The sequence below is a fragment of the Filicampus tigris genome, chromosome 13 (genome assembly GCF_054856515.1).
Source record: "Filicampus tigris isolate MCC_2025a chromosome 13, RoL_Ftig_1.0, whole genome shotgun sequence".
Taxonomy (NCBI): Eukaryota; Metazoa; Chordata; class Actinopteri; order Syngnathiformes; family Syngnathidae; genus Filicampus; species Filicampus tigris.
This window is the reverse complement of record NC_141229.1, coordinates 23315104-23342147: the sequence shown is the minus strand read 5'-3', so window position 1 is coordinate 23342147 and position 27044 is coordinate 23315104. Positions and strand designations below refer to the sequence as shown.

Here is a 27044-nt window from a genome sequence, read left to right as displayed (position 1 = left end):
GTGTGTGTGTGTGTCCATCTGTGTGTATGCATACACTGAAACTGGCATACACTGACTTTGGCCCTGAAAGCATTCGCTGTAGAAATTTCAGTAACACTGATCTACTGCAATTTTTAATCAATCATTTCCCTGGAGTCTGATTGCACCTGTATATGGTTCTATATTTCAGTGCATGACAGAGATAATAGACTCCTCAATGACCTTGACCCAGAGTGAACAGAGTGCAGTTTTAGAACCAAAGACCAGTTCTGAAAAGGTAAGTTTCTTTAGCTCTAAGTATCATTTAGTGTCCAACTACAGTTAAAGTTCAACAATTGTTTCCAGGGTTCTGTGTCAAGTCATCAGTAATATTTTGGTGTACAGAGAAACTTATCAAAGGCTTGAAAATATTTTGAATGGAGACTCTTGAGTGTGTGTGTTTGTAGGGCGGATCGATTTATCGTTTTGGGATTGAAATCGCGATCGTCAAAGCTGCGTTTTTTTAAAGGGCTCTTGTGCCCCCCATGCTCACGAAGCAGGTCACACTAACCAGCATCGTATTGATTTAAAAAAAAGAAAAAAAAAACATTGCCCGTAGTATATTAAATATTCATCATCTCATCAATAAAATTTGCACTGTATTGCACCACAGAGTACTGAGTTTTGAAATCTACACAATAATAGGTCTCAAAACTAGAGAATGCAATTTCTGGAGAAACTGCGTGTGAAGGCAAAGGAAGCTGAAAAGAAACTGCGGAATGCATTGGAATGAAGTTGAATGATACTGAATAAAGTTGAATGATACTGAATGAAGTTGAATGAAGTGGAATAAAGTCGAATGATGCTGAATAAAGTTGAATGATACTGAATAAAGTTGAATAAAGTGTAATGAAGTGGAATGAAGTTCAATGACCTTGAATGATATAATAAATGCTAAAGGGAAGCAAGATCTGAAGAGCTGAATGTTGAATGGTGCTTAATTAGGACCACCTGGGGATGAGTATTCCAGGTGTGGTGAATTGTTGTGGCTTGTTGAATGTGCCATTGGGAATGAATGGTGAATTTTTTAATGTTTTTTTTTTAAGGTTTAATAATTTGAATTTTGGGGTAGTAGGAATTCTGGGTGATGTCGAATGTGAGTTAACAATAAAAGAAGGAAGTCAGGAAACAAATTGAAACAAGGAGGGAATCGGTGGGTTCAATCCCACAACCTCCTGGTTGGTAAACAACACTGAGCCATGCAGCCTCCAAAATTGTAATGTGAGTTAAATGAGCTGAAGGTTGTGAATATGGCATTGGGAATTTTTTTTTTATGCGTTTAAAGGTTGAATAATTTGAATTTTTGGGAAGTAGGAATTGTGGGTCATGTGAGTTGAATGAGCTGAATGTTGTGAATTTGAAATTGGAGTGGTTTAAATGTCAAGTGTTGAATGTGCCATTGGGAATGAATGGTGAAATTTTTTATTGTTTTTTCAAGGTTGTATAATTTGAATTATGGGGAAGTAAGAATTGTGTGTGATGTGTAATGTGAGTTGAATGAAGTTGAATGACCTCTCCGAAAATTTGTGGAATGAGGGGAATCGACCAGCGCAGCAGATGGGGAAGTGTTGAATGTGCCTTTGGAAATTAATGGGGTTTTTGGGTGTGAAAAAAGTTGAATTTTGGGGGAACCGTAAATGTTAGGGGGAAAAAAAATTGGAAATTCCGATGGCATGAATGTCTCAAATAATTTGAAATTCGAACGCGGTGAATCAGATGAAGTATATGGAGAAATGTCAGTAACATTCACTCACTTGCATGTGAGTATATGGTTTAAAGTGACATTTCACCTCACTGCAATACAGTACAAGTCATACAGTCACACACTTGTCACCTATCTCTTGATCAGAATCAAACTACATGCAGTATATCAATACTTGGTAAGCTGTTGTTTTTTAAATGACCAAACATGAACTTGGTTATTGTTGATCCTGCATTACTCTGAATCAGCACAGTGATTTACACTGCAAAAATCCACTGGAAATTTTAAGAAAAAATATATTAAACTAAGAAAAATTATACTTAAAATCAGCTAAATTATCTGCCAACAGAACAAGAACATTTTACTTGACAAGATTTTGAAAAATAAGAAGATAATACTAAGCCCAAATCAAACACAGTGGTCTTGAAATTAGTATTTTTAAACTAGATGCAATATTGTCATTTTTCAAGCTGTAATATTTAGAACTATTTTCTTAAAAGAATGAAATACTCACTCAGGTTTGGTTAAATTTGACTTGATGACTGGAAATAGGACAAATGATCTTAGTAAATAATATAACAAAACTGGAACAGCACTTGACTTGATTGTTTTTACAAGAAAAAAAAGTGCTTAAACTCAGAGTACACTTCTAGACACATTCTCCTGAAAAAACAAACAAAAAAAAAACCCAGAAATGAAACATCTGCCAGTCAGCCAATCTAACACACGGCGTGCAAAATCAACAACAACATTTCACATCGAAACAACAGAACAGACGTAACATCAGCCAATCGCATTCATGTGCACTTCACGGACCTATAGGAAAACATAAAATCAAAGCATTACAGCACCTAATGCAATAACCTAGTGCATGGCGCCCTCTCCTGTTGAACTCCTCCACCTGCAGTCACATCCAGTCAATGGGAAATGTATTGTATTGAATTGTACTGTCATTCCGGTTAGAGCACCCCGAGCGGTGGAAGAAAAATCCACAGAATAGCCGCACCGGACTATAAGCCGCAGGGCTCAAAATCTAGGAAAAAAATTACGGTCCGAAAAATACGGTAAATTAGTCGAGGCAGATAAATTGGTGGATTACATGCCTTACTACATCCTAAATAGAGCGTCTTGCTTCTTTACTACGGTCGTCTTGACGGCTTACAGTGAACAGCTGTGTCATCAGATTGATTAAAATGTTGAGTGAAACTGAGAATGAACAAAAATAAAACATGCGTTAGCTGCTAAACAAATAAATGCACCACAAAATGACTACTGCCAAAGAACAGACATAAATAGAAGCCTGAGCTGTTACAATGTAAACGAGGCATTTTCGCGATCTTTTCATATGCTAATTAGATCATTATAGCACTAATTTTGCAACATTGCTCTGCAAATACAAGGTGCTCTGATCTAGCAAGTTGCAGGGCCAACACTTAGAAAAATGATCTCCAAAACACATCTCTAAAGACTTATAGACATTACTTTCGAAGGTGTTTGAAAAAGGAATAGAACACAGGAGGAGTAGTGAGGATAATTACAATGAGGCTTTCTACAGCACGTCTCTCTGACTGAACATGGCGACTGCTACCCATAATACATTGCGGCTATTGACTTCGTTCTCATAAAATACAGGTAAACATATGTTGACTGGATCGAAATTATTTTAAACACAATGACCTTTTTAGCATAGAATAATAACCATGAGCTAGAGCTGCAAGCAGCTATAAAGGGCCCTCGCAGCCCTGGCAATGTTGGGGTACTGGCACGTTGGGGTGCTCGCACTTTGAATTGGAATTTTTTGAAAATGCTCGACATCAGATTAAAAGCAATTGTGATCAAATATGACCTCTACAAAAGGCTGAAATTGAGTCGCAATATGAAAGAAAATTCAAATTGGCGGACTTCCTGTGAGGTTTTGCACGTGGCATTAAGAGGCTATTTTGTAGGTTTCTACCTGTTACATATATACCAAATTTTCGTAGATCTAGGTGAAACGTACGTTGAATGTGTTGGAAATAGGAATTTGGGGTGTGTGGAAAAGCTTGACCAATATGAGTTGAATGAGATGAATGTTGTGAATTTTAAATTGCAATGGTGGAAATGGGAAATGTTGAATATGCCATTGGAAATGAATGGTTTTTTTTGGGATGAAAAACGGGAAATTTGGGGTAAACCGTAATTTTTTTGAATGAAGAAAAAAGGACCCCATGTTGCTGTGAATTTTTGGAATACATTGAAGTTGGAACGGGGGGAATCGCTTGAAAATTGTGGAAGTAGAAGAACGCCCAAAAAGTGCAAGGAGTAAAATAGAATAATAATAACTAGAGAATGCAATTTCTGGAGAAATTGCATGTGAAAGCGAAGAAAGCTGAATGGAAACGGTGGAATGCGTTGGAATGAAGTTGAATGAAATTGAATGACCGTGAACAAAAATCAGAAGGGAAACAAGAAAATAGGAAGTAAGGAAACAATGAAAGAAGGACGTCAGGGAAAAAAGAAGGAAAACAAAGAATGATGGAATCCAAGGAAGGGAGGAAGCAAGGAACCAAGATAGCAAGGAAAATAAGAAAGAAAGAAAACAAAGAATACAAAATAGTAAGATGGATAGGATGAGGTGAAGAAATGAGGAAGAAAGGACACTAAGAAGCAAGGAAGGAAGGAAACAAGGAATCACGGGGAGGAAGGAACCTGGGGATGAGAAAACGGGGTGTCCCAATTTTTTTGAACAACATGACTGTTTCATTAGGGACACATGGGCATGAAAATTCTGGGTGTCCCGATACTTTTGAACAACATGGCCGCTTCATTAGGGACACCTAGGGATGAAAATTCTGGGTGTCCCAATACTTTTGAACAACATGACTGTTTCATTAGGGACATATGGGCATGAAAATTCTGGGTGTCCCAATACTTTTGAACAACATGGCCGCTTCATTAGGGACACCTAGGGATGAAAATTCTGGGTGTCCCAATACTTTTGAACAACATGGCCGCTTCATTAGGGGCACCTGGGGATGAAAATTCTGGGTGTCCCAATACTTTTGAACAACATGGACGCTTCATTAGGGACACATGGGCATGAAAATTCTGGGTGTCCCGATACTTTTGAACAACATGGCCGCTTCATTAGGGACACCTGGGGATGAAAATTCTGGGTGTCCCAATACTTTTGAACAACATGGACGCTTCATTAGGGACACCTGGGCATAAAAATTCTGTGTCCCAATAGTTTTGAACAACATGGCCGCTTCATTAGGGACACCTGGGGGTGAAAATTCTGGGTGTCCCAATACATTTGAACAACATGGCCGCTTCATTAGGGACACCTGGGGATGAAAATTCTGGTTGTCCCAATACTTTTGAACAACATGGACGCTTCATTAGGGACACCTGGGCATAAAAATTCTGTGTCCCAATAGTTTTGAACAACATGGCCGCTTCATTAGGGACGCCTGGGGATGAAAATTCTGGGTGTCCCAATACTTTTGAACAACATGGCCGCTTCATTAGGGGCACCTGGGCATAAAAATTCTGTGTCCCAATAGTTCTGAACAACATGGCCGCTTCATTAGGGACACCTGGGGGTGAAAATTCTGGGTGTCCCAATACATTTGAACAACATGACTGTTTCATTAGGGACACATGGGCATGAAAATTCTGGGTGTCCCGATACTTTTGAACAACATGGCCGCTTCATTAGGGACACCTAGGGATGAAAATTCTGGGTGTCCCAATACTTTTGAACAACATGACTGTTTCATTAGGGACACATGGGCATGAAAATTCTGGGTGTCCCGATACTTTTGAACAACATGGCCGCTTCATTAGGGACACCTAGGGATGAAAATTCTGGGTGTCCCAATACTTTTGAACAACATGGCCGCTTCATTAGGGGCACCTGGGGATGAAAATTCTGGGTGTCCCAATACTTTTGAACAACATGGACGCTTCATTAGGGACACATGGGCATGAAAATTCTGGGTGTCCCGATACTTTTGAACAACATGGCCGCTTCATTAGGGACATCTGGGGATGAAAATTCTGGGTGTCCCAATACTTTTGAACAACATGGACGCTTCATTAGGGACACCTGGGCATAAAAATTCTGTGTCCCAATAGTTTTGAACAACATGGCCGCTTCATTAGGGACACCTGGGGGTGAAAATTCTGGGTGTCCCAATACATTTGAACAACATGGCCGCTTCATTAGGGACACCTGGGGATGAAAATTCTGGTTGTCCCAATACTTTTGAACAACATGGACGCTTCATTAGGGACACCTGGGCATAAAAATTCTGTGTCCCAATAGTTTTGAACAACATGGCCGCTTCATTCGGGACGCCTGGGGATGAAAACTCTCGGTGTCTCAATACTTTTGAACAACATGCCCAAGATGGCCGCCGCACTGGGGAGACCTCGGAGTATCCTCATTCTAGCTAATGTCCCTGCCCAAGATGGCCGCCCCACTGTGGAGACCTCGGGGTGAGTATCCCCAGTCTAGCTAATGTTCCTTTCCAAGATGGCCGCCGCACTGTGGAGACCTCGGGGTGAGTATCCCCAGTCTAGCTAATGTTCCTTTCCAAGATGGCCGCCGCACTGGGGAGACCTCGAGGTGAGTATCCCCAGTCTAGCTAATGTCCCTGTCCAAGATGGCCGACACACTGGGGAGACCTCGCAGTGAGTATCCCCAGTCTAGCTAATGTCTCTTTCCCGGCCGCCACACTGGGGAGACCTCGGGGTGAGTATCCCCAGTCAAGCTAATGTCCCTGTCCCAGATGGCCGCCACACTGGGGAGACCTCGGGGCAATAACACCGGTCCATTGGAAATGAATGGTGAATTTTTGTGGGTTTTTTAAGTGTGAATGAGTTGAATGTGTGGTAAGTAGGAATTTTGGTTGTGTTGAAAAGCTGAATGTGAGTTGAATGAGTTGAATGACTTGAATTTGTGGAAATTGGAATGGTGTAAATGCGAAAAGGTAAATCTCCCAAGGAAATGAAAAGAGAATAGTTGAATTTTCTACTTTTTTTTTTTTTTTTTTTTTTTTTAATCTTGCCATTCACGTCAATCAATAAATGCGAAAGACGAGTCGCGGGTTCAAACTAGTCTTCGGTAACACCACTTTGCTGCTGTTAAGCTCGCCCAAAAGCCGCAGTCCTTCCCAAAAGCAGCATGAACCTTGGTAAAAATGTGCACTTGTTCCCGTGGCAGTCGGCAAATTGGATGTTTTCGTGACAAGTTTTTTTGGGCCCGGCCGGGCTCAGCCCGAAAAGGACACGTGGGTCCCCCTTCCCATGGGATCACCACTGGTGGGAGGGGCCAAAGGGGTCGGGTGCCGTGTGAGCTGGGCGGCGGCAGAAGACAGGGACCTTGGCGGTCCGATCCCCGGCAGCAAAAACTAGCTCTTGGGACATGGAATGTCACCTCTCTGGCAGGGAAGGAGCCTGAGCTGGTGTGTGAGGCTGAGAGGTTCCGATTAGATAAAGTCGGGCTCACCTCCACGCACAGCTTGGGTTCTGGTCCCAGTCCTCTCGAGAGGGGTTGGACACTCTTCCACTCTGGAGTTGCCCAGGGTGAGAGGCGCCGAGCAGGTGTGGGCATACTTATTGACCCCCGGCTTGGCGCCTGTACATTGGGGTTTACCCCGGTGGATGAGAGGGTAGCCTCCCTCCGCCTGAGGGTGGGGGGACGGGTCCTGACTGTTGTTTGTGCTTATGCACCAAACGGCAGCACAGAGTACCCACCCTTTTTGGAGTCCTTGGAGGGTGTGCTGGAGGGCGCTCCACCTGGGGACTCCATCGTTCTGCTGGGGGACTTCAATGCTCACGTGGGCAATGACAGTGAGACCTGGAGAGGTGTGATTGGGAGGAACGGCCCCCCCGATCTGAACCCGAGCGGTGTTCGGTTACTGGACTTCTGTGCTCATCACGAATTGTCCATAACGAACACCATGTTCAAGCATAAGGGCGTCCATATGTGCACTTGGCACCAGGATACCCTAGGCCGCAGTTCGATGATCGACTTTGTAGTCGTATCATCGGACTTGCGGCCGCATGTTTTGGACACTCGGGTGAAGAGAGGGGCGGAGCTGTCAACTGATCACCATCTGGTGGTGAGTTGGCTCCGATGGTGGGGGAAGATGCCGGTCCGACCTGGCAGACCCAAACGTATTGTGAGGGTTTGCTGGGAACGTCTGGCAGAATCCCCTGTCAGAAGGAGTTTCAACTCCCACCTCCGGCAGAACTTTTCCCACGTCCCGGGGGAGGCGGGGGACATCGAGTCCGAGTGGACCATGTTTCGTGCCTCCGTTATTGAGGCGGCCGATCGGAGCTGTGGCCGCAAGGTGGTCGGTGCCTGTCGTGGCGGCAATCCCCGAACCCGCTGGTGGACACCAGCGGTAAGGGATGCTGTCCAGCTGAAGAAGGAGTCCTATCGGGCCTTTTTGGCCTGCGGGACCCCGGAGGCAGCTGGCGGGTACCGGCTGGCCAAGCGGAATGCAGCTCTGGCGGTTGCTGAGGCAAAAACCCGGGTGTGGGAGGAGTTCGGGGAGGCCATGGAAAATGACTTCCGGATGGCTTCGAGGAAATTCTGGTCCACCATCCAACATCTCAGGAGGGGGAAGCAGTGCACCATTAACACTGTTTATAGTGGAGATGGGGTGCTGCTGACCTCAACTCGGGACGTTGTGGGTCGGTGGGGAGAGTACTTCGAAGACCTCCTCAATTCCACCGACATGCCTTCCACTGAGGAAGCAGAGCCTGGAGACTCTGAGGTGGGCTCTCCTATCTCTGGGGTTGAAGTAACCAAGGTAGTCAAAAAGCTCCTCGGTGGCAAAGCCCCGGGGGTGGATGAGATCTGCCCGGAGTTCATAAAGACTCTGGATGTTGAGGGGCTGTCATGGTTGACACGTCTCTTCAACATCGCGTGGACATCGGGGACAGTGCCTCTGGATTGGCAGACCGGGGTGGTGGTCCCCCTTTTTAAGAAGGGGGACCGGAGGGTGTGCTCCAATTACAGAGGGATCACACTCCTCAGCCTCCCCGGCAAGGTCTATTCAGGGGTGCTGGAGAGGAGGGTCCGTTGGAAGGTCCAATCCCGGATTCAGGAGGAGCAATGTGGTTTTCGTCCTGGCCGTGGAACAGTGGACCAGCTCTACACCCTCAGCAGGGTCCTCGAGGGTGCATGGGAGTTTGCCCAACCGGTCTACATGTGTTTTGTGGACTTGGAGAAGGCGTTCGACCGTGTCCCTCGGGGAGTTCTGTGGGGGGTGCTTCGGGAGTACGGGGTACCGAGCCCCCTGATAAGGGCTGTCCGGTCCCTGTACCACCGATGCCAGAGTTTGGTCTGAATTGCCGGCAGTAAGTTGGATTCGTTTCCTGTGGGGGTTGGACTCCGCCAAGGCTGCCCTTTGTCACCGATTCTGTTCACAACCTTTATGGACAGAATTTCTAGGCGTAGCCGAGGTGTCGAGGGGGTCCGGTTTGGTGGCCTCAGTATTGCATCTCTGCTTTTTGCAGATGATGTGGCACTGTTGGCTTCTTCAAGCCGCGATCTCCAACTCTCGCTGGAGTGGTTCGCAGCCGAGTGTGAAACGGTCGGAATGAAGATCAGCACCTCCAAATCTGAGACCATGGTCCTCAGTCGGAAAAGGGTGGCGTGCCCTCTCCAGGTCGGGGATGGGATTCTGCCCCAAGTGGAGGAGTTCAAGTATCTTGGGGTCTTGTTAACGAGTGAGGGTAAGATGGAACGGGAGATCGACAGGCGGATCGGTGCAGCGTCTGCTGTGATGCGGACCCTGTATCGGTCTGTCGTGGTGAAGAAGGAGCTTAGCCGAAAGGCGAAGCTCTCAATTTACCGGTCGATCTACGTTCCTACTCTCACCTATGGTCATGAGCTGTGGGTCATGACCGAAAGAACAAGATCTCGGATACAAGCGGCCGAAATGGGTTTCCTTCGCAGGGTGTCCGGGCTCTCCCTTAGAGATAGGGTGAGAAGTTCGGCCATCCGGGAGGGACTCCGAGTCAAGCCGCTGCTCCTCCGCGTCGAGAGGAGCCAGTTGAGGTGGCTCGGGCATCTGATTAGGATGCCTCCTGGACGCCTCCCTGGTGAGGTGTTCCGGGCATGTCCTACCGGCAGGAGACCCCGAGGACGACCCAGAACACGCTGGAGAGACTATGTCTCCCGGCTTGCCTGGGAACGCCTTGGGATCCTTCCGAAAGAGCTGGAGGATGTTGCTGGGGAGAGGGAAGTCTGGGCTTCCCTGCTGAAGCTGCTGCCTCCGCGACCCGACTTCGGATAAGCGGGAGATAATGGATGGATGGATGGATAGTTGAATTTTTGTGGGTTTTTTAGGTGTGAATAAGTTTTATGTGTGGGGAGTGCGAATTTTGGGGGTGTTGAAAAGCTGAATGTGAGTTGAATGAGTTTAATGACTTGAATTAGTGGAAATTGGGAAAGTGTAAATGTAAAAAGTTGAACGTTCCAATGGAAATCAATGGTGTGAATTGTTGAATTTTTGTGGGGGTTTTTTAAGTGTGAATGAGTTGAATGTGTGGAAAGTAGGAATTTTGGGAGTGTTGATAAGCTTAATGTGAGCTGAATATGAGTTGAATGACTTGAATTTGTGGAAACTCTGGGAAGGTGTAAATGTGAAAAGTCGAATGTTATAATGGAAATTAATTGTTAATAGTGGAATTTTGTGTTTTTTTTAAGGGTGAATGAGTTGAATATGTGGGAAGTAGGAATTTTGGGGGTGTTGAAAAGCTGAATGTGAGCTGAATGAGTTGAATGACTTGAATTTGTGGAAATTGGAATGGTGTAACTGTGAAAAGTTGAATGTGCCAATGGAAATGAATTGTGAATTGTTGAATTTTTGTGGGATTTTTAAGGGTGAATGAGTTGAATGTGTGGGAAGTAGGAATTTGTGGGTGTTGAAAAGCTGAATGTGGGTTGAATTAGTTGAATTAGTGGAAATTGGGAATGTGTAAATGTGAAAAGTTGAATGTTCCAATGGAAATGAATGGTTAGTAGTGGAATTTCTGTGGGGGTTTTTTAAGTGTGAATGAGTTGAATGTGTGGAAAGAGTGTTGAAAAGCTGAATGTGAGCTGAATGATTTGAATGACTTGAATTTGTGGAAATTGGAATGGTGTAAGTGCGAAAAGTTAATTCTGCCAATGGAAATGAATGGTGAATAGTTGAATTTGTGTGGGTTTTTTAAGGGTGACTGAGTTGAATGTGTGGGAAATAGGAATTTTGGGTGTGTTGAAAAGCTTGACCTATATGAGTTGAGTGAGATGAATGTTGTGAATTTCAAATTGGAATGATGTAAATGTGAATTGTTGAATATGGCAATGGGAATGAATGGTGGAATTTTGTGTTTTTTTTAAGGGTGAATAAGTTGAATTTTGGGGAAAAAGGAATTGTGAGTGTGTTGAATAGCTTTACCAATGTGAGTTGAATGAGTTGAATCTTGTGAATTTGAAATAGGAATGTTGGAAATGGGAAATGTTGAATTGGAAATGAATGGGATTTTTGGGGTGAAAAACGGGGAATTTGGGGGGAATCGTAAATTTTCTCGGCGAAAAAAAAAGAATCAATTTTTTGGATTGTGTTGAAGTTGGAATGGCGAGAATCGGTTGAAAAATGTGGAAGCCGTGCCCCATTGTTTACAGCTGGAATCAGCTGTTAGCACTCCGTGCTAACCCTGCGCCGGCTCCCGGGGCGAGACCCGATATCCCCCGTGAGCTGAGGAGGAAGACACGGGGATCTCGTGCGGGGGTTAAACGCCGGGAAAGGAGGAGACGATACCATCCCGTCCTCCCGTCTGTTATCATGGGGAATGTTAGATCGCTCCCCAACAAGATGGACGAGCTAGCGGCACTTACCCGGCATGAGAGGGACTTCCGGGAGGCTAGCCTGATGCTATTCACGGAGTCGTGGCTAACAGCGCTAACGCCGAACGCGGTCGCAGAATTGGACGGCTTCCAAATCATACGTGCGGACAGGACGCTGGAGAGTGGAAAGAGGAAAGGAGGAGGGCTGGCTGTGTTTGTGAACGATAGATGGTGTAATCCTGGGCACATCACGATTAAGGAGCAGCTTTGCAGCAGGGATATGGAGTTGCTAGCTGTTGGCATGAGGCCATTCTACATCCCGCGAGAGTTTAGTCATGTGATCGCGGTGACCGTCTATGTCCCACCAGGTGCTAGCGGCGACACAGCCTGTGATGTCTTGACTGCAGCAGTGAGCAGGCTACAAACACGGCACCCAAATGCCCTGATACTCATCTCTGGTGACTTCAATCATGCCTCCCCTTCCTCCTCTCTGCCTTCATTCACACAGTATGTCACCTGCCACACCAGAGACAATAAAACACTGGACCTTTTCTATGCCAACACCAAGGAGGCATACACATCACTGACCCTCCCCCCGCTGGGCAAAGCTGATCACAACCTGGTGGCTCTCCAGTCTGTGTACAAACCTCTGGTCAGCAGGCAGCCAGCTGTGACCCGCACGGTTCAGAGATGGTCTGGAGAGGCCGAGGAGGCCTTAAAGAACTGCTTCAGCACAACTGTGTGGGAAGTATTCAGCGATGCTCACGGGGAAGACATTAGTAGTCTAACGGACACTATCACAGACTATATAAATTTCTGCATGGAGAACACCATACCCACCAGGACAGTAAGGTGTTTCTCCAACAACAAACCCTGGATCACACCAGACATAAAAGCTCTCCTGAAGGAGAAGAGGAGGGCTTTTGCGTCAGGCAACATAGAGGAGCGGAAGACTGTGCAGCGCCAGCTGAGGAGGAGGATCAGAGAGGGGAAAAGGTCCTACAGGAAGAGGATGGAGGAGCAGCTGCTGCAGAATAATGCCAGGGGAGTCTGGAGGGGCCTGAAGACCATCTCAGGCCACGGACAACCCAAGACCCAGACTGGGGGGGACCTGCAGTGGGCAAATGAGCTGAACCAATTTTTCAATAGGTTCGATCAGATGCCTGCCCCCACTCAGTCTCTCCTGCTGCAGCCTCCACCTACTCCTCCTGCTGGGTGTGTCACCCGCTCCCCCCTTTTCTCCAGTTTCCAGCTCCCAGCTACACCAGACAGCCACCACTCCCTCCTGCCCAGCCTTGGCCTTCACAACATCTCAGGTGAGGAACCAGCTGAAGAAGGAAGGCAGCGGGTCCAGATGGAATCAGCCCCCAGCTCCTCAAATCCTGCGCAGACCAGCTGTGTGGAATTGTCCAGCACATGTTCAACCTGAGCCTGAAGCTGGGCAGGGTCCCCCAGCTATGGAAAACATCCTGCCTGGTCCCGGTGCCAAAGACCCCCCACCCGAAGGAGCTCAACAGCTTCAGACCAGTGGCGCTGACGTCTCACCTGATGAAGACCCTGGAGAGACTGGTCCTTGTCCACCTGCGCCCCCTGGTGAGCTCCTCAATGGACTCACTCCAGTTCGCATATCAGCCTGGCATTAGTGTGGATGATGCCATCATCTACCTCCTCCACACTTCACTCTCCCACCTGGAGAAGGCAGGGAGCACTGTGAGGATCATGTTCTTTGATTTCTCCAGTGCTTTCAACACCATCCAGCCCACCCTACTGGGAGACAAGCTGGAGCGGGCGGGGGTGGCCCACCACCTCACCACATGGATCCAGGACTACCTCACAAACCGGCCACAGTATGTGAGGACACAGGACTGTGTGTCTGACGTGCTCCTCTGTAGCACGGGGGCCCTACAGGGAACGGTCTTGGCTCCCTTCCTGTTCACCCTCTACACCTCGGACTTCAACTACAACACCCCTACCTGTCACCTGCAGAGGTTCTCTGACGACTATTGTCGGCCTCATCACAGGCGGAGATGATCGGGAGTACAAAGAACTTACTCAGGGTTTTGTGGACTGGTGCCAGCAGAACCGCCTCCTGATCAATGCGGAGAAATCCAAAGAAATGGTGGTGGATTTCGGTAGGCGCCATCACTCTTCATCTGCACCAGTGAATATCCGGGGAACAGATGTTGAGAGAGTCTCAATTTACAAGTACCTGGGTGTTCATCTGAACAATAAACTGGACTGGAGCGACAACACAGACGCCCTCTATAGGAAGAGTCAGAGCAGACTCTTCCTACTCAGGAGACTGAGGTCTTTTGCGGTTCAGGGGACACTCCTCAGGAACTTTTATGACTCGGTGGTTGCATCGGTCATCTTCCAGGGAGTGGTCACCTGGGCAGGCGGCGTCTCGGCCCGGGACAAGAAGCGGCTGGACAAACTGGTCAGGAGGGCTCTGTCCTGGGCTGCTCCCTGGACTCTGTGGACTCTGTGGGGGACAGGAGGATGTTGGCCAAGCTGTCATCAATGCTGGACAACCCGGACCACCCCCTCCAGGGCACCCTAACAGCACTCCACAGCACCTTCATTGACAGACTGTTACACTCTCGCTGTGCAAAGGAGAGATTCCGCTGTTCCTTCTTGCCTGCTGCTGTCAGACTCTTTAACAAGAACATTGTGTAGTCTCTACAAACTGGCGGACATTAGTGCAATTGTGCAGTCCTGCACCTGAGCTCATATCGTGCAATACACAATAATCCCCACGACTGTAATACCGTGCAATACTCAACATTCCACACTACTGTTAGTCTAGTTTTATTTTTATCCAATGCTGTTCCTTACATTTCACTACAGCACTGCAGCACTGTCACTTACTTAGAGTATTTTTCCTCTGTACTATGTACAGGCCAAAATGAGTGTTCCTCATACTTTTTATGTAGATGTATGTAGGTGTGTATATACATGTTACTGCGTATATTTACATAGGTTTGATCCTGAATGTTTGCCGTCAATGTCATTAATGGCTACATTATGCCGCCGTCCCTGTGTGACCTATATCTTTGCTGCTGTAACACTGAAAATTTCCCCACTTAGGGATCAATAAAAGCATTCTTATCTTGTCTTATCTTAATCCCAAAAAGTACAGGGAATAAAATAGAATAATATTCAAGTTGAATGGTGTAAAATAACATATGTGTGAAGGCGAAGAGAGCTGCAAGCAGCTATAAAGGGCCCTCGCAGCCCTGGCAACGTTTGGGTACTGGCACGTTGGGATGCTCGCACGTCGGAATTGAATTATCGCAATTATCACGTGGAAATTACAGCAGCTTTTGTAGTCAAGGTGAGTCCAATCTTTAAAGTAAATTCAAAATGGCAGACTCTTAGGTTTATTATTTGGCACCAAGAGGCTTTTTTGTAGGTCTCTTTCTGTTTTATATACTTGCAAATTTTCGTACATGTTGGTGAAGCGTGCAACCGAGGCCATTTTTTAAACATTTTATTGGGGGCGGTAGCGAGCCATCTTTGAAAGATTACACAATTGAATAATTAATTATTGATTAATTTACCAGGCCTTCTATGTGTGCAAAGCTTTGTGAGTTTTCGTGCATGTTTACATTCTCAAAATCAGTATTGTTTTATTGGCAAACTGGGCGTCACTATGGAAACAGCTTTTTGCGATAAATCTCAAACTTTGTGTTTTAACATCATGAAGACGTAAACACTCTTTCGAGCAAATATGAGGCAGATCTGGCTAACCTGCCAGGAGAAAAACATGAAAGAATAAAACATGTACTTCATTTACGCCCACTATGATGAAAAGTTAGTTCGTAGATGTCTTCAGCTTTCGACTCTCATCGAAAATGTGAAATTTTGACACGATATTATCATGTGGATCACATTACAGCTGCTTTTAAAGTCAATGTGATGCCGAATTGTAAAGTAAATTAAAAATGGCGGACTTCCTGTTAGGTTTAGCACTTGGCTCCAAGAGACTTTTTTGTAGGTCTTGACCTGTTAGATTTACCACCAAATTTTTGTAGATATAGGTGAAACATACAACCGGGGCTGATTTTAAAAAAAAATTCTAGGGGGCGCTAGCGAGCAATTTTTTCAACATTTGCGACATAAAACAAAAAAAAAAGATGATTTCACCAGGCTTGATGTGTATGCAAAGTTTCGTGAGATTTCATCCATGTTTAGACCGTCAAAATCGGCGTAGTTTTATTTGCGAAATGCCCATAGCCATGGCGACAGCTTTTAACGAAAAATCACAAATATCGTATTTTAACATCAGGAAAGTCTACAGCACATATGTCAAAGTCAAGGCCCGCGGGCCACATCCGGCCCGCAAGAAGGTTTTCTACGTCCCCTGGGATGATATTGCTTTATTCTTAGATCCGGCCCGCAACAAGCCGGTGTGGGTAGCAGATGTGACCGGGTCCTTCGCGCCTGCCGATGACATCACGCTTTAAAATATATTGTAGCGCCTTCCAAGAACACAGAAGTAGTTTAATTATCACGTTTTTATTAGTCCAACCATCTGCTGTGGGCCGCAGCCGACACCAATACAGTACGACACCCGTTCAGTCAAAAAAGAGCAACCGGTCTCCTGTTCGTCCTCCGCTACTCTCGCACGGTACATTTCTTAACCTCGGAAACAACATAACTTGGCAAGACACAAATTCGACTACACTATTTCTGTAATAGGGGCGGCACGGTGGTCGACTGGTTAGCACGTCCGCCTCACAGTTCAGAGGTCGTGGGTTCGATCCCTCCCTGTGTGGAGTTTGCATGTTCTCCCCGTGCCTGCGCGGGTTTTCTCCGGGCACTCCGGTTTCCTCCCACATTCCAAAAACATGCAGGGTAAGTTGATTGGATACTCTAAAATTGGCCCTAGGTGTGATTGTGAGTGCGGATCTTTGTCTCTGTGTGCCCTGCGATTGGCTGGCAACTAATTCAGGGTGTCCCCCGCCTACTGCCCAAAGACAGCTGGGATAGGCTCCAGCACGCCCCGCGACCCTTGTGAGGAGAAGCGGTACAGATAATGGATGGATGGATGGATATTTCTGTAATATATTTCATTGCAGAATCGGATTGTGGTGAAAAGTTATTTGGAATAAAACACACTTTATTAAGAAATACTTCATGTTAGAAATCTCACGTTGTTTAATTATTAGTAATTGTTGGCATTTGATAAATTCATTGAGTTTCGATGTAGTGCTGAAATGTCCCACACTGTGAGCAGTATTTGGACGCTCGTCGAGCGCTAAGTGTTGATAGCGAAAGACGTAGTTCCTTTTCTTTTTTCCTCCTTCGACAAAGCCAGCTAGTATGTTCGTGCCAGAAAACTCAGGAGTTGCAGATTTCCTGTGTTTCACCACGTTTGTTGTGTGTAAATGTTAAAAGGTGAGTTTAATCATTTAGGTTCGTGTCAGGTAACTGCTGAACATAATAGCCTAGATATGTTCTCGTGAGTGATGTCACATTGATGAACACTAGTTAGTTATTTCGGTTAGTATGCCAACTATTCTAGTGATGAAACGTGTGAATGTGTATTGTATGTATTGTTTGGCTGTTTAATGGCTTAATACAGTGAATTGTAATGTTTAGGCATATTGTTAACTAATGGATATGCATTGGATGATGTTGCTAGGTTATTCTTTGTCTGTGTTGTTGCAGACCACACTAAATAGACGTGTCAAGTGGAATACGGACCTGTGTTTTCTGACAGGAGCACCCACAATCATACCTTGCCACTCTAAAATAAAGTCAGCTGGAGACATCATACCAATCATATGATTCTCTCCGTTTTACTTCACATTATGTACAGTAGGCTACACACAATTTTTCAGCCCGAGTCAACCAGAAAACGCACGAGCTGCCTCGCAAAAGTAGCAGTAATGTACTTTATTTAATTTTTTATTATTTAGTAACTCCGTAGATAAAAACACAACAGCCAGGGGGGTGACAAACATAGAGGCAAAGAAATATATTTCAGAAATATGAATAGTGACATCATCAGCAAGTGTAAAAGACCCAATCCAATCTGGACATTTTAAAAAATTTCAATGAACATTCAATCAGTCCGGCCCTCGGCTTGTCACAAAATGTTTTATTTGGCCCTCCGTCCATTTGACTTTGCCACCCCTGGTCTACAGAGTCTTCCGAGCAATTCTGAGGTCGACCTGGTTAACTGGCAAGGAGAAAAAGATCAAAGAATAAAACATGTACTTCCTTTCGCCAGTAGGTGGCGTTACAACTACGATGAAAAATAAGTTCGGAGATGTCTTCAGGATTCAACTTTCATCAAATATCAGTAGTTCTTTAGAAGAAATTATCAAGTGGGTGAAGTTCCAGCAGCTATTGTAATCAGAGCAATTTCATACCTTAAACGTAATTCAAAATGGTTGACTTCCTGTTTGGTTTAGCATATGGCTCCAAGAGACTTTTTTGTAGGACTTGAACTGTTACATATACCACCAAATTTTCGTCAATCTAGATAAAAAGTAGAACCGGGGCTGAATTTTAAAAAAATTCTAGGGGGCGCTAGTGAGCCATTTTTTACAAATTGCACAAAAAAAAAAAAAATATTGATAATTTTGCCAGGCCAGCCTTTGGCTATCATCTAATATGAAAAATTTCGAGAGGTTTGGATGATTTGAGTCAAGTTAAAACTGTATTTATTGTCACATTGAATAATCAGATTTTGCGGCACCGTCAAGGCCACGCCCTTCACCGAAAAGTCACAATATTCGGCGTAGAAGAAGATCAATGTCTTGAGGCTTTTCTGACAAATTTTTAGTCGGATTCGTTCAACGCGCTCCGTGCAGTAAATAGAAATGTAAAAAAATGACCATTTTTGTCACCACTAGGTGGCGCTATATGTATATCAGAATATTATCATATAGATGTCTTCAGGTCGCGACTCTTTTCGTACAGTTGAAGTTTGGGATTTTTTGGAGCTTGTGCAGGGAGTTATTAAGGTTTTTCTCCTGTATGGCGAAGGAAAAAAATTACGCCAAATTTGATGCCCCGCCCCCGTCATATAATTTATCGAAAACTCAAAAAAAATTTCCCAGTTGTATCCCCAGGTCTTAAGATGATATATCCGAAGGTTGAAGTCAATTGGAATAATCCTCTTGGACATGGGTGCAAAAGTATGCACCCTGTAAATGTCCAAAATCGGTCAAAAATTGGACATTCAAAAATTCATAGCTCACTTCCTATACATGTTAGATTATGGCTGTAGCGGACTTTTTGTACGTCTTGGGGAGCTACACGTGCCTGCCAATTTTCATAGGCCTAGGTCAAACGGGCTGGAATTCTATTTTGTTTTCGTACTGTAGGTGGCGCTACAGAGCCATTTCGTGCGCATTCGCTTACGGCGACTTTAAAATATCACATTTTTTAACGGGCCCAATGAGACTGCAAAGTTTGGTATGTTTTTGTGCATGTTAAGGGGGTCAAAAATGCGATCGAACGCAGAGAAAATAGAAAAAAAAAAAATTAATTATAATAATAATAATAACTAGAGCTGCGAGCAACTATAACGGGCCCTCGCAACCCTGGCCAAATGGGGTACTTGCAAGTTTGGTTACTTGCAAATTGGGGTACTTGCACTTAGGACGATAAGATTAAAAAACCTAGGTGTTTATGCCTGGCCTGATGTTTGTCCAAAGGTGCATGACTTTTCGCCTATGTTTTTAAACCGTGAAAAACAGCGTAATATTTCATTGCAAATGGCTGATCTCCACGGCAACTGCGTGCAACGTAATAAAAAAGGTGCAACGACTTTTCATCTTTAGCATGTTTAGGCGAAACACCTAAAGTTTGTAGAAGATCGGATAAAATCTCTAGGAGTTTGTTAAAATACGACCTCTACAAAAAGGCCCAAATTGTCGGCCTAGTCCAAAATTAAGTAAATATGGCGGACTTCCTGTAAGATTTAGCCTCTGTCCATAAGATACTTTTTTGTAGGTCTTGGGCTGTTACAGATGTCTCCAAATTGTCACAGACCTAGGTAAAATGTAGAATCGTGAATGCTTCCTTAAATATGTGCAGGGGGATCTATAGACATTTTTTTAAACAAGCACATGAAATCTACATTTTTTATTTTTATGCCATGTCTAATGTGTGTGCAAAATTTTCATGAGTTTTCGCACAGGTTTAGACACTCAAAAACGGCATCATTTTTTTTCATAAACATTGCATCGCCGTGGCAACAGCATGCGATGAAATTAAAAGCTTTCAATACATTTTCATCATAAACATATGTAGACGAACCACAGGAAGTTTGGAAACAATCAAATAAATTCTCTTGGAGGAGTAAGTTCAAATATGACCTCTATAAAAGGCAAAAATTGGCGAAAATTTTCAAATAAAGTCAAAAAGCAGGACTTCGTGTTAATTTTGCACATGACTAAAAAACATTGTTTAAAATATTGGTCTGTTACATATGCCTTACAAGTTGTTACAGCTGTCGTGGAACCGGAAACTCTTGGTAAACAATTAGTTGGTGGCGTTGTCAAAATTTTTTAGGGAAGAAAAGCACAGAAATCTCTCATTTTTTTTTCCTTTCCATTTTCCTGGAAGGTCTGATGTGTGTGCAAAGTTTCATGAGTTTTTGCCAAGGTTTAGACCCTCCAAAACAGCATCAGTTTTGATGATATACAGCACATCGCCACTACAACATCGTACAATGAAATTAAAGTTTTTCATCTTAAACATCTTTAGATGAAGCATACAAAGTTTGAAGACAATTGGATAAATGCTGTAGGAGGAGTTTGTTGAAATATGACCACTATGAAAGTCACAAAAAGTTGCGACAATTCCAACGTAAATTCAAAATGGTTCCTTCGTTAAAAAGGAATTATTAAACACAAGGTTTGATGCTCATCCCCTCTCATATAGTGTTTCAAAAACATAAAAGATTTTCCCTTATTATTGTCCAACCTGATGAGATGGTACAACCCAAATTTGAAGTCAATCGGGTGAACCATCTTGGACTTGGGGGCAAATGTATGACCCCTGTAAATGTGCACAAATGGTACAAAGTTGTACTTTCAAATACTCTTTACTCACTTCCTGGACAACGAAATAAAAAGATTTCAATAACATTTCATCTTAAACATATTAAGATGAAGCATGCAAAGTTTGAAGACGATCGGATAAATGCTCTAGGAGGAGTTCGTTAAAATATGACCACTGTGAAAGTCACAAAAAGTTGCAACAATTCCAAAAGAAATTCAAAATGGTTGACTTCCTGTAAGGTTTAGCACATGGCTATTAAAGACATTTTTGTAGGTTTTAGGCTGTTAGATATACCAGCAAATTTTCATAGATGTAGGTAAAACGTACAACCTAGAATCCTTCGTTAAGCAGGAAATATGAAATGCACTGTTCGATGCTCAGCCCCTGTCATATAGTATTTTGAAAACGTAAAACATTTTCCCCTATTGTTGTCCCATGTGATGAGATGGTACAACTCAAATTTGAAGTCAATCGGGTGAATCATCTCGGACGTGGGGGCAAATGTATGACCCCTGTACATGTTCACAAATGGGCTAATGTTCTACTTGAGAATCCTCATCACTCACTTCCAGCACATGTTCGGGCATGGGTATCGAAGACTTGTACGTCTGGGGGTGCTACACATGCCTCCCAGTTTTCATAGCCGTAGGTAAACTTACCAGGACTTTCCTTTGATAACAAATTTGAGGGGTTCTTGGGGTCCCTGTAGTCCTCTGTACATGTCCGGGCATGGGGACCAAATACTTTTTGTAGGTCTGAGGGTGCTACACGTGCCTCCCAAGTTTCGTAGCCGTAGGTCAAACTTACCGGGACTTTGCTTTGATGAAAATATCGAGGGGTTCTTGGGGGTCCTGCAGACCCCGTTTTTGAGTATTCGAGTATTGCGACTTCAATATATCAAATTTTTCGCCAGGCCCGATGTGTGTGCAAAGTTTGGTGAGTTTTTGTTCACATTCAGTGCCTCAAAAATTCGAGTCGTTACGGAGAATAATAATACTAATAATACTAATACTAACTACTACTACTACTACTACTAATAATAATAATAATAACTTCTACGAAAACAATAGGGTGCTTGCAGCTTTCGCTGCTCAGGCCCTAATAATAATAATAATAATAATAATAATAATAATAATAATAATAACTAGAGCTGCGAGCAGCTATAACGGGCCCTCGCAACCCTGGCCAAATTGGGGTACTTGCAAGTCGGGGTACTTGCACATATAGGACGATAAGCGTTAAAATTGTCTGTGTTTATGCCTGGTCTGATGTATGTCCAAAGGTGCATGAGTTTTCACCTAGGTGAAGATTGTCAAAAACAGCATAATTTGTCTTTGCAAATGGCTCATCACCACAATATGGTCCAGCTGCAGCCACAAATGGGTGTTCCCGAGTTTGACAGAAACGCCCCATTCTGAGAACGGGAACGCCCCCTCACCTCAATGCCGACGTCACTCTGGCAGGAAGATGCCTGTTCTCCAATATTAAGTTTCCAAAACGCCTACGTTTTTTAGATACAGTTCACGTGTTGAGAGTTAGTAATAGAGTGAACTTATATAGCATTTTAGCTTCACCATATGATGCCCAAAGCGTTTCAGAAAAGCAAAATGTTTAGTGTGTATGCACAGGAGGCATGTTGTCATTTGGACCCAGGCTTAATAATACTTATGCATGTCCTCCCTGTTATGTTTTTAATAAAACATAGAAAATATTTGTGGGTTGCTGTAGCTTTTATTGAACATGGCCGCAACATTCGTCTTGGTTCCATACACTGTTTTTCTGCTCCCCATCCTGCCGCTGTTTCTACTACAGATAGTAGGTTACTTTAGCATTGACAGCCCCCTGGTGTACTCACTAAATAATTTCTATCAGCACACTCCAAACTTTTAATTTGGAACGTGGTTTGTGTACAGTCAACTACGTGTGAATTGGATAACATTGCATTTCTGAGCAAGAGAATGTCTTTTTTTTTTTTTAAATGTTTGATTTAAATAATGAATAGGACGTTGTGAAGCCGCAATGACCCACTGCGCGTCCCTCACTCTGTCGTGTTGGGAACACCCCGGCTGTAACTGGATCCTTTTCATTGGTCGACAAAACGCGTAGAGGAACGTCCAGTGGGCATACTTGTATCCTTATAGGAATGCCCCGGCCGCAGCCGGACCCTTCTCCATCACCACGGCAACAGCGTGCAACGTAATAAAAAACTTGCAATAACTTTTCATCTTTAGCATGTTTAGGCTAAACACCTAAAGTTTGTAGAAGATCAGATAAAATCTCTAGGAGTTTGTTAAAATATGACCTCTACAAAAAGGGCATAAATGTCGGCCTATTCTAAAATTAAGTAAGAATGGCGAATTTACTGTAAAATGTAGCCTATGGCTATAAGATAATTTTCATAGGTCTTGGGCTGTTACAGATGTCTCCAAATTTTCACAGACCTAGGTAAAATGTAGAACCGTGAATGCTTCCTTAAATATGTGTACAAACCAAATTTGATGTCAATCGGGTGAACCATCTCGGACTTGGGGGCAAATGTATGAGCCCTGTAAATGTTCACAAATGGGCTAACGTTCCACTTGAGAATCCTCATAACTCACTTCTTGTACATGCTCGGGCATGGGTATCAAAGACATTTTGTACATCTGGGGATGCTTCACATGCCTCCCAGTTTTCATAGCCGTAGGTCAAACTTACCAGGACTTTCCTTTGATAACAAAATCGAGGGGTTCTTGGGGTCCCTGTAGACCCCTGTACATGTTCGGGCATGGGGACCAAAGAATTTTTGTAGGTCTGAGGGTGCTACACGTGCCTCCCAGGTTTCGTAACCGTAGGTCAAACTCACCAGTACTTTCCTTTGATGAAAATATCGAGGGGTTCTTGGGGGTCCTGCAGACCTCGTTTTTGTGTATTCGAGTACTGCGACTTCAAAATATCAAATTTTTTGCCAGGCCCAATGTGTGTGCAAAGTTTGGTGAGTTTTCGTTCACGTTTAGTCCCTCAAAAATTCGAGTCGTTACGGAGAATAATAATACTAATAATACTAATACTAACTACTACTACTACTAATAATAATAATAATCAGAAGAATTTCTACGAAAACAATAGGGTCCTTGCAGCTTTCGCTGCCTGGGCCCTAATAAGACATTTTTTTAAACAAGCACAAGAAATCTCTACAGTATTTATTTTTATGCCAGGTCTAATGTGTTTGCAAAGTTTCACAATTTTTCGCACAGGTTTAGACCCTCAGGAACTGCAGCTTTTTCTTTATGAACAGTGCAACGCCGTGGCATCAGCGTGCAATGAAATAAAAAGCTTTCAATAACTTTTCATTTTAAACATGTTTAGATGAAACACCGAAAGTTTGAAAACGATCGGATAAGATCTCTAGGAGGAGTTTGTTAAAAAATTACCTAAAAAAGGCCAAGTGCAGAATTTCAAAATAAAGGCAAAATGGCGGGCTTCCTGTTAATTTCGTACATGACTCGAAAACACATTTTTTAAGATCATGGGCTGTTACATATGCCTCCCAGTTTTCACAGATGTACATGAAACGCAGAACCTTGCAGCTTTCGCTGCTTGGGCCCTAATAATATAATAATAATAATAATAATAATAATAATAATACGAAGAAGAATTTCTAAGAAAACAATAGGGTGCTTGCAGCTTTCGCTGCTCGGGCCCTAATAATAATAACAATAATCAGAATCTCTACGAAAACAATAGGGTCCTTGCAGCTTTCGCTGCTCGGGTCTTAATACTACTACTACTACTACTACTACTACGACTAATAATAATAATAATATTTGATAATATTACATGATTTTACAATTTAATGGCCATATAATATATTTGTCTTTTATTTATCAAAATAGTATTTATTTCAAAATGTTTTTATTTAATTTAGACTCTTCAGGGCTCCTATAATCGGAGAGTTGATAATATTTTGAATAGAGACTCTTGAGTGTGTGTGATCACCTGGATTCATTGTGTATTGTACTGACATATTTTGTGATAGCATTTTTAGATATTATATCACACCCACATCCATAGGTTTGCATGTGTGTGTGTGTGTGACAGTCTGTTTATGTGACATACACTGACATTCACTGATTTTCGCCCTGAAAGCATTCGCTGACGAAATTTCAGTCACACTCACTTGTGTGTGTTTGTCTATCTGAGTATATGGTGTACACTGACACTAGCATACACTGACTTTGGCGCTGAAAGCATTTGCTGTAGTGTCGAAATTTCAGTCACACTCACCTACTGCAATTTTTAATCAAATCATTTCCCTAGAGTCTGATTGCTCCTGTGTGTATTGTTCTCTATTTCAGTGCACGACAGAGATAATGGACTCATCCTTGACCCAGAGTGAACAGAGTCCAGTTCTAGAACCAAAGTCCAGTTCTGAAAAGGTACATTTCTTTAGCTCTAAGTATTATTTAGTGTCCAACAACAGTTAAAGTTCAACAATTACTTTGTGTAAATTTGTTCATCTAAGTTTCTTTTTTTGTGAGCAATCCCACATGCTTTTTAAATGTTTTACCAACACAAACTAAAGAGATTCCCCGTGCCCCCTCCCCAGGACTCTACTTAACACCTTCTTTAGCACTAAACAACTAACAAACAGCCTTTGACAAGTGTACTCGATGCTCTGGAAATATAACTTTCGAGTCATGGACTGGGTTCATATGCAGATGTAAATTATGTCTTGAATACATTGTGTATGGAAAATAAGAGTCCAAATTTACCCAATATAGCCAGAAACCAAACAGAGAGCCATGATGAAAATTGCCACAGGACCATTGCCTCTGCACATGGTGCACATGATGTAACTATTTAATTACTGGTAACCCTTCTTATGCCATATAAAATATAGCACAGATTGACCTAGAGAAGCAAATAGTTTGAAGAAGTAATTTTAACTGTAACTGACACTGTTAGATTGAGCCAACATTTTGTAACTCTGTTTCAGTTTGTTCAAGAGTCTGGCATCTACGTTGCTACAGACAGTAGACAACTGAGGATGAAATATTCGACCCTGATGAGGACCAGAGCTCTGGAAGCGAATATGTCCCAGATTCAAATAGCGATTCAGATTCAAGCATGTCTTTGGATCCTCATCAGCCGAAAGTGCGACTGAGGGAAGTAATATCAACATTATGCATGAACAACCCATCTAACAGTTTGGACACATATATTCCAAATGAAGCTGGCACTTCAAAATGTTTGCACCTTTCTGCCGAGCCCACAGATGTTATTACTGCAGAAATGTCAGATTCAGAAGTGTCTAACAAAGACTCATCAAGTATCAAGCATGTGAGGACTAAGGACAAAAAATCAATAACAAATCGATTTGACCAAAAGAAATTACTGTTTTGTTTGTGGTAAGCCACAAAGCAGACTGACTTGCCACCTGAAAGTACACGTCTCACCCAGAAATTGTGTATACATTTTATCTCCCTGAGCACTCAGAGGAGCGTACGGTTTGATTTGAAAAAATGCGAAACGGGGAATTTTCAACGTAACTGTGCCATATTCCAAGGTGAAAAGGGACAATTAAAAGTGAAGAGGAAGCCTAAAGATTCTGCTGTGGCTGGAAACGTTGTGCACTGTATGCACTGTCACGACCTATATGTACGCAAAGAACTGTGGAGACATATCCAAAGATGTCTCTTGAGGCCAGAAAATCTAAATCAGGACAAACAAGCTGGAACAGCTAGAGTTCTATGTTTGGCTACAGCCCAAGAGACCGTATTCAGTCAACACCTCTCAAGTGGAATGTGGAAGATTCTTTGCACAATGAACATGGATGAAATTGACCTGGCTGTGCGAAATGACCTAACCATTGTTCATTTTGCCCAGTCCCATTAAAATAGAGATGGACAAGACTCCACAAAGTATGAATATGTGTGTCAAAAGCTCCGGGAAGTGGGACGACTGCTGGTACGTCTGCGCGCTAACTTCTCTATACACAGCCTGGAAGAAGCCATCAAGCCTTCAAACTTTCAGACAGTTGTTGAAGCAGTGAAGCAAGATGCTGGATTTGATGAGGAAAGCCTTTCTTATCAAACACCAAGCCTGGCTTTGAAATTGGGACACACACTAAACAAGATTCGCGACTTCATTCATTGTCGCGCTCAAATGGCAGAAGATCAAGCACTAGTGAAGTCAACCGAAACATTTAGGAAACTATACCTCCAAGTGGTGTGAGTTGGTTTGACACAAAGCTTTGAACACCCTGAGCAGTGCCAAGTATAATAAACCAATAACACTGCCCTTCACAGAGGATGTCCGGATACTACACCAGTACCTTCAGAAGACTGCAGACAGTGCTGTCAGTAACTTGATGGAGGAAGCAACACCGAAGAACTATGCTGACCTTGGTAAAGTTACTTTAGCTCAGATAATTGCGCGATGAAATTTTGCACCCTGCATCAGGGCAACAGACAGAAAGATTGTGGG

The 27044-nt window shown here is 43.5% G+C and overlaps 1 protein-coding gene and 1 long non-coding RNA gene across 2 annotated transcripts in view; both read left to right on the top strand.

Moving 5' to 3' along the window:
* The window catches only part of ccn6 (cellular communication network factor 6), an 81807-nt gene that overhangs the window by 36491 nt on the left and 18272 nt on the right, over window positions 1–27044 (top strand). The gene's annotated exons all lie outside the window — the stretch shown is intronic.
* Window positions 199–25686, top strand: LOC147137977 (uncharacterized). The gene is made up of 3 exons (XR_015089418.1): window positions 199–256; window positions 24914–24994; window positions 25555–25686. It is a non-coding gene; the product is annotated as an uncharacterized LOC147137977 (long non-coding RNA).